Below are 12248 nucleotides of genomic sequence, written 5' to 3'. Positions count from 1 at the left end.
CCGCACATTAGACACTTATCTCCAAAACAACGAGTACAACAACATTCATATAATCAAATCTATCAAACAAAACAGCTCATACGAGCAAATCATATAGATACGAGATATTTAATAACAATACTCATAATATAAGAAAATAACTTTCATAACAATAATACGCGAAAGTAAATTGCCACTCACAATGACCGCTATCCAAAACTGCATTATTATAATCCCGCAAGCGTAAGCTCCATGCATTGTCCAATCACGTAACCACTCCGGCCCACTGGCTTGGTAGCTCGTCGATACGTCAGTCACCTATTCAAGTTACACGTACGTTTAATTTATAAACGTGAACTCGGTGCCTAAACCTTAAGTTATAAACTTAGGTTATCCCAATTCGATCCTATTATGATTTGTAAACTTAAGAACCTTCAATCTCATTCTTACACTTGCTTAATATGCTTATTCCAAAAGCCTGGCCCAAAACGTCAAGTTCCATGTCAATTTCACGCTATCGGAAGCTATTTTTCGCTCACGGGGACCCGCAGAGGCCACGGTTAAGGTAGGGCACGCCGTGCCTAACTTGGCACGTCGTGCCCATCCATTTTTGGGAAGGGCACGTTTTTCCCTTCACCTTGCACGTCGTGCAGGGCACTTGCACGTCGTGCACAGTGCTCTGCACGTCATGCACCAACACGACGTGCTGAAATTCAGCACGTCGCGCCCCCCTTCGGGTGCGACTCAAACGACTTTTCTAGACCATTTTCGATATCTCAAAATACTTAAAATCCATACTAACACATACTTAACTCCGTCATTATGGTCCAATTTATTAAAATGCATGAACCAAACCTAAAACGAACAATGTACGTGAGTTCAATACGTTTTCACCAAACCCTAACCCTAGGCAGCAATCAAACCCAACTTACAGCAACCAAATATTTATTCTTACATTGGTTTGATGCTCTAGGATCATAGACAATCCTTTCCTCTTTCCAACGCAACGAGAATCGCTCAATTCCGAGTCCGAACGAAGGAGTTATGTCGATTTTAAGTTTGATCGCGTCGCGAAACTATGTCGCACGTCGTGAGACATAGTCGCACGTCGTGCGACACCCCTAAACAGGTCCAAACATCATCTCGACATGCTCCCAACATCCCTATCTCATTCCGACATGTTTCTACATCAATATAACACAATATTCAACTCAATAATCATCAAAACGACAATAGAAACGCGATTACGATCCATTCGATTCGTTTAAAAACGAAACAGCCATATTTCAGCAACTAAAACGTCAAGCTTACCTCGATTTGAAGCTCAAAGATGATAGAGAATCGAATTCTGAACAAATCGATATAAAGAACACGCGATTTAAACGAGAAACGGCGAAACGGCGACGGATCGAAATTGATCGTCACATTTCTCTCATTCTTTCTGTAACCTTCCTTTCCTCATCTGATTCTTCATTTCTTTTACATATATCTTGGCTAATTAGCCAGTTTAACCCTTCAATTGTTTAAGTTTAACCATTTCTCTTTTAAACTTTCTAATTTAACCTAACGCTTAAATTATCCTTTTTAACTCAATTCCGTACGTATTATTTATATCCAATAAATAATACTTAATTCATAATTATTATTTTTCCGTCAATAATCTTTTTCAAAACCGTCCTGCTAAAATTTTATACTTATCTTAATTTCTCGGAAATCCTTTCGATATCGCTACTCCGGCGATGCAACACTGGACACGTGGTCCAAATTAAATACTTAAATATTTTGGGGTATTACATCAATCTACCTCTGTACGATATTTCCATTAATTTGGTATTGCTCTTTATTATTATTTAGATATTGGTGTCACGGGAATCTCCATCTGGTTTTCTTATGTTTCAAATCAATCTTTCCTTTTTGCCTATGGCTTTCAAATGCTTTTCTTTCCGATCAAATACCATTTCAAAATTTTAGTATAATTGCACATCAGAGTGATGACATCTCTCATCACTAAAGAGTTTCCGATTCAAATTCCTTTTTCGTTGCTTGTATCAGCAAATGTATGATGCAGGGTTAGATTTTTGTAAAATTGTGATTTGATATCAAATTACATCTACATATAAGCTGATACTGCAATGTATTCTTAAGCAAATGCTTTATGCTTCCTATAGCATCTATCATACTGTTGATGCGCACAATTATACTTTTAAAACGATTCTCTTTTGCAAATACCATAAGCAACTCAGACGTGAACCTCTATGAAATTTAATCTCCTTTATTATGGATTTACATCACTCGTATGGATGTATGTTATCATTGTTCTTTACCCTTTTATCATAAACTAATAAGTTATGTTGTGGGCAAGATTATGTTATTCAGGCATATTTGACATTTTTTAGAGTATGTCAAACTCTTTCAATGTGTTTTCTCTATGTTTAGTTCCTTTGTCTAAAGGATATCTCAAATTATGCACCTAGGGTTCTCAAGCTTCCTGGTGCACTCTTTATGTTTTAGCAATCTACGCCTCATACGCTACATTTATACTATAATGGTTCGCCTTATTGGTCAAACCATATCTACCGCAAACAACGCAATAGCTTAGAGCATATGCATCGTACCTGGGGGTGTTCGAATAAATTCGCCCCGTTCTCGGAAAACTATCCCTGATCAATGATCACTGATTCGCCTCAGGCTACCCCTAGTTTCTACCACTAGCTTGAACCTTTCACTTGGTTCAGGAACATCCAGTTGATCTCTTCACTTCTTCCTCTTATCATGCATTCCAACATCCTTGATACCCATATCCATTGGTGAATTCTCAGACGATCTATCACGATGATTATCTCTTGTGGGTATTTGGGGTCCATCCTGAACTTCCAAGAAACTATCTTGGTATACCGGAGGTACTTCTCCTCCAATTATCATATCATATGGTTAAGCTTTGTCTTGCCTAGAAGCTAAAACCAGAACAACTCGTGGTGAGAGTCCATTCTCACAAATCCCTTCTTCATATGTATCTTACATATGCATATCCTGTTGACTATGAAATACGTGTCTTCATCGTATACACGTATTCCGAAAAGAACAAACAATGTTCGCACATAAATCAATCATATACACTCAAAGCTGACTCTCATCCTATCGAGGAGAGCTAAGAGTTTTCAAAACAATGAGGACTTATCAATAATATGACTCAAGTCTTAGAGCTGTAGTAGTTCCTAACTTAACCTAGTGACAGTATCCATTCTAGGTTCATACAAACATAGATCACATACGAGCAATGGCCTATGAATCTAATACATTGCTCCCATACCAATTTTGTCACGACCCAAAATCTCGAGTCGAGACCGGCGCTAGGGATTAGGAATGGTAGTTCCAAAACCAATAGAAAGCCTTAAAAACACAAAAACGTTTTCGCAAGACAAATTACACAATCGTACAAACATCCATTCACAAAACGTTTTCATAAAACCTTTATAACAAATGACGTATGCATACATCTGTTCAAAACTTGAAAACGTTTCATAAGAACCTGGGTCTTACCATGCAATATCTCATATTCTATCATAGCCCGTTCCACCACAAAACCAACGGTTTAAAGTGGAATACGAAATATTTAATAGAAACATCAGAGTATACATAAAATACATAAACTGTCTAATAACATACGTTGATATATACTAGGACTCAACTACTGCAACACTATGGATTGACTTATGCTTTCTGTGTACACAAACTTCAGGAATAACAGTAGAAGTTCATCTCATCAAAACATACACACCTGAAAAGACACACTAGAGGTGGGGTCAGTCGAGACTGAGTGAGTTTAATAGTTTACAAAAGTGTATTATTTAAATTATTCAAATCAATGCACAAACCTTTCATTCATATGCATCCATGTACGAATATCAGACCGAAACCTTAACACTTATACTATAATTTGGTATAAGATTACATAAATTAAAACTCTCAAACGAATCGAGTACTTAGTCCTTATGGTAGGTTCACTACCATATAGTACGGTCCCGAAATAGGGTATATCTGTACTACTACTTATGTCCCACAAAACAAATCAAAACGTCCGAGAATAACTCAACCGGACTTAACAAAAATGCCCAAGATAATTTAACCGACCTTAACAAGTATTCCCGAGATAAATCAACCGAGCTCACACCACATAACTTCACAAAACTTCCACACCTTCACACAATTTCAAACATTCACACATATCATTCCGTAAATCTTTTCAACTTACTGTACTAGGGTCTTACTTCTAGACTCAACTGGTGATCACATAACCCTATTGCCGCTCAATAGGAAAGCTCATTCCATCGGATCTATACTGGTTTCAAATTATGATGCATGCATTCCAAACAGAACAATTCATTTATAAATTGATGTTGTGCAATTGTATATACAATTTGCGTAAAAGAAATGCATTTATAATACTACAAACGTAAACATCCACAATAAACTCACCACTTGCTATTCTCCAAAAACTTTGATTATTTACTAGCAATCGTTAAGCCTCACGATCTCTTTGTCCGTTAATAGGTTGACTTATCGAACCTAGGACAAATATCAAATATTGTTGGAGTAAGAATCTATTACTATACACAATTAGAAGCGAGAGATACGCATACAAAACGATTGTACTATCGTGGTTAAGTCTTTAAGGTTATTAACTAAACTTAGCTTAGAAATGTTATTTAATTAATAAATCAAATAACCACTTTTTTATACTTAACCTTAAATCAAATGTCGTTTGATTTTCTTTATCAAACAAATAACTTCATACAACATATTCATTCAATTATATACACCTTTCACGCCTTATAAGCCATTATTTCAAATGGTTTACTTAGCTCAAAAGCTTATCACTTATACCTCGCAATTTTGTCAAATAGTTATGTATTTATTCGAACTGAATTCATCGCATTTAGGAGTCGAATAATTGTCGAAATCACGGTCCTAATTATGATTGGGGACTGGCTACGCAATCCCCTCAGGGACCAACCATGTTCTGCTCGTTAAGAGCTTAACATGATTCTGCCAACATCCAAATTCTGCTGGCAGCGCCAACCAGAATTCTGCTCACCGGAGCAGAATGAGTCCACCGGAGAGCCATCCCAACGTGCTCTCAAATCCTACAAAGATTCAGCCATAACTCACTTCACAATAAACATAATATATAGCTTCCAATCGATCACAATTCAACAAACACCTAAACCATCCTATTACTCAAATCACAACCCATTTCTCACCCAATTTTATCAATTTTTAACCATTCAAAACTCAACCTTAATTCATAAATAATACATCAGCCACAACTTATTCATAATGCATTAAAAATTCCATAGCTATAATCAACAATAACTTCACATATGAATTTAACTCAAAGTTGTCGAAAACCTCATCAAATTCTCAACCAATTTCCATCAATTAAACTTAATCAAAATTAAAAATATATGGCTCCCCTTGATTGCTAACAAAAAACCTAATTCATAGCATCAATGATCATCAAAATCGGTGGAGAAACGAGCTCCGTAGCTCGATTTGAACATGAACGATGAAAAATGCCCATGGGTTAAGGTTTCTTCACTTTTCATTCATTTCCTTTCTCTGGATCATATTTCCTCTAGCTAGATAAGTAATAGGCAAGTGGACAACTTCTTCCTTAGGAAGTTTTCTAATTGGGCAAAAGTCTATTTTAATCCAAAATGGCTAATTTGCACTTTAACTCAAATACTTTAATTTAAGCTGCGTCCAAAATTTCGACAAGCTCCGAAAATTATAAAACATTTTCCATAGTTTCTTAAAAACATTTCATGGACTTTAGCGTGAAATTTATTAGCTCGGGACTTATACTTTATTTTATTTTAATTATCTTAACATTTACTCAGTCCTGCTAATAATCGCTCCAACGAATAATAATGTCCAAATATAATTATTATTTCGCGATTGACTTAATAAACTTAATCTGACCATATCTCTTCACTTAATTCTCACTCTCTACCTTCTTAATTTCGGACACGTGGCACGTCATAGTATATCAATGGTATCTTATCAGTTTACGGGGTATTACATTGAGATTTTAATGATACTGCCATTTTTCACAATTGTGTACTAACTCAGCCGCGTATTCTACTAGAGCTTTCCAATAATACCCTTGCAGCACGAATTTTTGACAAAGGGAAAAATAAGATACATGGCTTCAACACATGCCTTTGTGGATATCAGATAGAACATATTTTCCTTCTTTTGTAGTCAAGCATCTTAATCATGGGTAAGTAAAAGATTTTCGATATAACACACCGTCAACAAAAGAGAAATGTGGTGGTCATCTTTTTACTTTCCATGCTATCTCTCTATCCTTTTCGAGTAATGCCCTATTATTTAAGTAAGCAGCAATATACTCTGTCCACTAGTCTAATGGTTGTGTTAGAAAAATTGCTTTCGGGTGTTGTATGCTACTATGATGTTGCACGGTGTATGGTGTTTCCGATGTTTATTCTTTGGCTACCCCCGCTTTTGCTAACTCATCAACCTCGATGTTTTCAGTTGTTAGTATTTGTTCTATCTCCCATTGTCTCCCTTCCTCAGTAATTTTTTCCCACAGTTCTTTTACTATTTTTTCATACTTTTTCATTTCAGGATCCCTCGCTTCGAAATTTCTGAGTACCTTGTTTACTACTAGTTGAGAGTCGCTTTAAATTTTAAGATGCTCCACATTTACTAACTCTGCCATTCTTAACTCGGCGATCAATGCTTCATATTTGGTAGAGTTGTTTGCTGTTGGAAATTTTAGATTTATTTGGTGTTTCATTTTCATATTGTGTGGCCCAGTTAGAAAAATTCCAGCGCCAAATTCTTCTGCATTGGATACTCCATCCACTTGCAACTGCTATGTAATAATGCTTTCTTAAATCGTATATGCCTGGTTGTGTGTTGTGCTCTCGGCAATGAAGTCTGCTAGTGCTTGTGCTTTTAGGACGGTGTCAGCTCGTACTTGATATCATAAGCTCCCAACATAATTGACCAGTAGATCAATCATCCCGATGTCTCAGACTTCCCAATACTTTCTTTGGTTGATGTGTACTACCACTACATGTGCTTTAAAGTATCTTTTTAACTTTTTGACCGAATGCATTAAGGCAAAGGAGAACTTGTCTATCTTGTTTTATCTCAAATTTGGGCCCTTCAATACTTTGCTGATATAATAGACTGGTCTATGGTCCGCATTCACATCTTTGACTAAATTCAAGGCCAATGTCTCGTTTATAACAAATAAGTATAGGTGTAGGATATCTAGGCTTCTTATCTACCCAATAATGGTGGGGAGATCAAGAATAACTCCAATTCTTCGAAGACGTTCTGACATTCATCGGTCCACTCAAAGCTTTTAACATTCCCCAGGGTCTTAAAGAAAGGAAGGCATTACTTGGCCAAGCATGAGATAAATCTCCCCAATGCAATAATTCTTATGTTCAACGTTTGAACTTCCCGAGCATACCTTAGTGGTTGCATGCCTATGATACCTTGTAATTTTTTTGGGTTCTCTTCAATGCCTCTTTACTATATGAGATAGCCTAAAACAATTTATTGCCGGTACTACAAATGCACATTTATCTGGGTTGAGCTTTAGTTTGATTTTTTTTCCAGTTTTTGAAGCATTTCTTCTATATCTCTTGCGTGATCCTCTACTTTGCGGATTACGCAATGATTTCATCCACGTATACTTCCATATTCCAGCCTTTTAGGTCCTTGAAAATGAAATTCATCAATCTCTTGTATGTGGCCCTACATTCTTCAGACTGAATGGCCTTTTCTTATAGCATTAAGTTCCCCCGTTATTATCAAGCTGGTTTTTTTTGTGCATTGTTAGCAAAAACAACAAGTGTACGTGTAGACACCTATTTCGAACAAGTAATGTCACGACCTGATTTCCACCCGAAACTCGAGCCGAGACCAGCTAGCGCTAGGAAATGGGAGTGGTTACTCCGAAACCCGTATAAAGCCTAAAAACTTTTATAAAATTTTTCGCGTTTCAAACATAAAAAGATTTGCTACCTCGTTGCAGAAACACTTTAAACCTTTTATTAGAAATGCGATCGTAAACTGTGATTGTATCTCTAGACATCAGGGCGTAATTTTCATTTCACATAACACCTTACCCATGTTCAGACACAATGCCAACAGTACGAAAACTAGGTCATAAAACCTTGATTGTTTTTTAAGAAACAAGAGCACAAACATCAATCTCGTATGACGTACTTGTTCTGTTTCCAATACAATTCTAGAATGCTTTTAACACAAAACTAGTACACCTCTTTGTACATCTGGTAGAAATATTTTAGAAAACACGCAGCTTTTAAAACGTATTTCTTATACTGTATTTCAGAGTTTATCAAAATAGGTTAAACTACTGTAAACCAAAAGACATACTTCCCGGTACCCAACTACTTGCAGCTCTAGAGGTATGGTTGACATTGACTTCCGAAATTATTATGAAAGTCCGACCTCGTACTTGATAACCTAAAAGGTGAATATTGGGGGGTCAGAAATATAAATATTTCTTAGTGAGTCTACACATTTACAGTTGAATATTCAAATATCATATAAATAAAACATTTGTATATATAAAATATTAACAATTACTGGATTCAGATGAAACCCTACAAGGTAGACTATTGTATGGGTCTCAACCTACACAACATGGGCTTTACACCGTGAACTGAATCACTGCTATCTAAGCCGGGTATCTGGACCGTAACCGTGACACTGCTATCACAGTGTTACCTGTGACCGTAACCGTTCATCCGTCTCAGACTATTAAGTGAGGGTCGCTAGCACTTCTAACGCCCAATGACTTAACTGATCTCTATGTCACACACAGTCTCGCATCTAGTATACTAATAGTGATCACACAGTCCTATTGTCAACCAATAGGATGTTTGTTCCAATGGATCTTTCATGGTTTAGATATACTAATGCGATTTTCTATTTAAATACAGTTTAATTATAAATATTCAAAAGTTAAAAACCACAAAGTAAACTCACAAAACTGATGTCCCCTAAAAGCGTATGGTCCTGCTAGCCCACTAGTCAAACACTCTAATGTCTTGACTCGGTGTGGATCGACACTCATCGCATCTAGATAAAATTCAAATGTCAAACAATCTCAGACTTTAAATTCCTAACTTTAGTCCTATCGTATAAACGATTGACTTTAATACAGATTCCATTTATAAAGAATTCTATAAACAGAATGTATTACTAATCTCAATATTGAACTTCTCGTTCAACTTATAATACCACTCTTGGTATGGACTTATAGTCATGTTAACATTAATCGTTTGATTAATGTAGGGCTTTATTAAAACATAACATTGTTTTAATAAACCGAATACCTTCCACTTTACATAAACGTTTTAACCTTTTGAAACGTCCTAGTTCACTTATAATCCAATTCGAGTGTACGACTCAAAAAGAATCAAAAATGTCAAAGTACCGGACATTCGAGTCTTTATGTGTGCACAGAGAGGGCCTGTGCGTTCGCATAGCTTTGGTTGTGCGTTCGCACAGCCCTGCGCAGGATGTACGCTAGCACAGCCACGGGGCACTCCCTCGGGTTTAAACGCTAAAATTCTGCTCCGAACATTTAAACACAATCCAAACAATTCAATTCTACAACCAAAACGTTAAACCGATTATAATTCGATTGATTTGATACGGTCGACGTTATAACTTTAATTATAATCTAAAATAATAATGGTCGAATTTAAATTAAAGATTATTATCTTAAATACGTGCGGATTATCGAAAAAATTGGAGTTGGAATCGCAAAATCAAACGTGAAATTGCAAAACCTAATTTCTTTCTCTTGTTTGCGTGCTTCTACTCTTAAGCAAGCTGCTTTTTAATTTGTAAATTGAACAAATGAAGCGCTGAGAAACACACACACACACACACACACACACACACACACACACATATATATATATATAATATTTGGTTAAAATATGCTTTAATACTAATTCAATCATATCCAAACTTTTAATTAGTCATTCGTAGCTCAAACGCAGACTAATTTCAAATTTCGTAAATCATTATCCAAAAACTCAATAAGATATAAAACAAATAAAAATATAATTTTTATTCGCATCCAACTTATATTTTATTTTTAATAAATCTCAGAAGATTTATTAGGTCCAAATTATTCCCACTTGACTAAAATCACTACGTTCAAATTTAATAAAAATTTGATGGTAGCTTCGTAAAACTATTTCACGAATATTAATGCCAAAAATTATTCGCTCGGGACTTTTAAATTATTTTATTTTAATTTTAACTAATTAATAATATTTAATTGCTTAATAACTGAAATTAATTAAAAAACAAACAGTGAACAAACCATACTATTATCGAATCATCTCATCATCTGTTAGATGAGCCAACCGATCGATCGAGTTGGGCTGGGCATCCATGTCACAGAACCTTTCTTCTAGCCAAGAATCTCATTATGTATCGAATCGGAGAATTTATTAGTAATGCAAAATCTACCCGTTTTAACACTCTGAAAAAAACCTAGAAAAGGTTCTGGAGGATCCATCTCTAGGAAAATTTTGTCCAAAAAGGGAGAGGCGAGGACATCTTGATCGAAAGCTCTACTGTTTACACACACACACGCCAGCACGCACGCACGCACTCACGCGCGCGCGCACACACACACATATATTTAATTTAACATCGAAACTTTTGAGTTTCGATATTTTAACTTTGAGGTTTTGTCCGAAACATTAATCTCTCCATTTTGATACGTATTTTAATATATTAATTACTAATATATCTATTTATACGATGCAAAAGAGTATTCTCAGATTTATTAGTAACGTTCACACTCGTTTATTAAAATTTAAATTCTCAATTTAAATTTTAAATGCTTATTATTTCGATACACATTTAGGGATACGTATAAATTAAGTTATTAAATTTTATTTACGTATTCCTGATTTGTTAAATCATTTTCCATGATTTAATTTAATAATCTAAAATAGTCAAACCTGACTATTATCCTTTGACTATCAAACTTAGTCTTTTCGAATATTTTTTTTAATATTCGAACACTCAAAATATTTTTCTTTTAATATTTTGATTGCTCCGATTTGACCTTGTGGCATATTTTATTTACTTAATATTATTGGGTGTTACATTCTACTCTCTTTATAAAAATTCGTTCTCGAATTTAAAATCTAAAGCCACATATGAAAAAATTTCATATCAACTTTTTATATGTCAATTCGTATGCATTACGTAGCATAAGTTCAACACTTGAGAAAGGTTTCAACATAAACCTTTATAGCTTTCGTGTATGAATCACGAATCACTTCATCGAGTCTAACTTGTCGGTTGCATCTTAATGCGACCTCCCGTGTCACAATCCATCATGAATCAGAACTGACGTTCCACACTCCTATATAACTTATGATATATTCTTCATCATATTCCTCTTACTCTCTATTACCCTTTCTCTTTGGATTAGTGTCTTTTGGTGTATGTTCTTCGTCTATCAATGAAGTGTAAGTCCTGACATTATTCAACCGTATGAATACACATGATTTGTCTCTTTATCAAATCATGTTTCGTATCGTTTCTCTTTCATTCACTTCTCTTAACATAGAAGAGATCAATTTCTTTGATCACATAATGCTTTATGATATCATTACTTTATGAATTTTTTAACTCCATAGTCTCTTATATACTTATGGTGTGTATACTATTACTATTGTGTTTACCCCTTTAAGTCGTTTGTTACTTATGGACAACAAACGGTTCTATCTTCTAATCGTTGATCTAAAACTTTTCACATGTTTTAGTCATCCGTAGACTTCATCTTTATTGTTTAGACTCTCATCAACTTGATGTTGTACGCAAAGTCTTGAGAGTACGGAACGTAGGATCTTCATCATACTGTTCACAATCACTTATATCGAGTCAAAATTTTCTTGACACCAAGATATTTTGACTACAAATCCTTTAACATCTATTCTCATTTCCAATGTAGCTCTAGAAATAGCTGACAAAATTCATAGTCACTGGCATTCCAGTTTGACTTACTAGTCCTTTAGACACTTTACTACCATCCTTGTCATATCTTTACTCTATCAATCCGCCGATATATTTCTTTGACACCATAGTACCTTTTCGTGGTACTTAGATAAAGCATTGTACGCGATTCTCAAATTATAACTATCTGGTTCACGTAGTCTATC

This window comes from Mercurialis annua, linkage group LG8 (genome assembly GCF_937616625.2).
Source record: "Mercurialis annua linkage group LG8, ddMerAnnu1.2, whole genome shotgun sequence".
NCBI lineage: Eukaryota > Viridiplantae > Streptophyta > Magnoliopsida > Malpighiales > Euphorbiaceae > Mercurialis > Mercurialis annua.
This window is presented reverse-complemented; position numbering follows the sequence as displayed.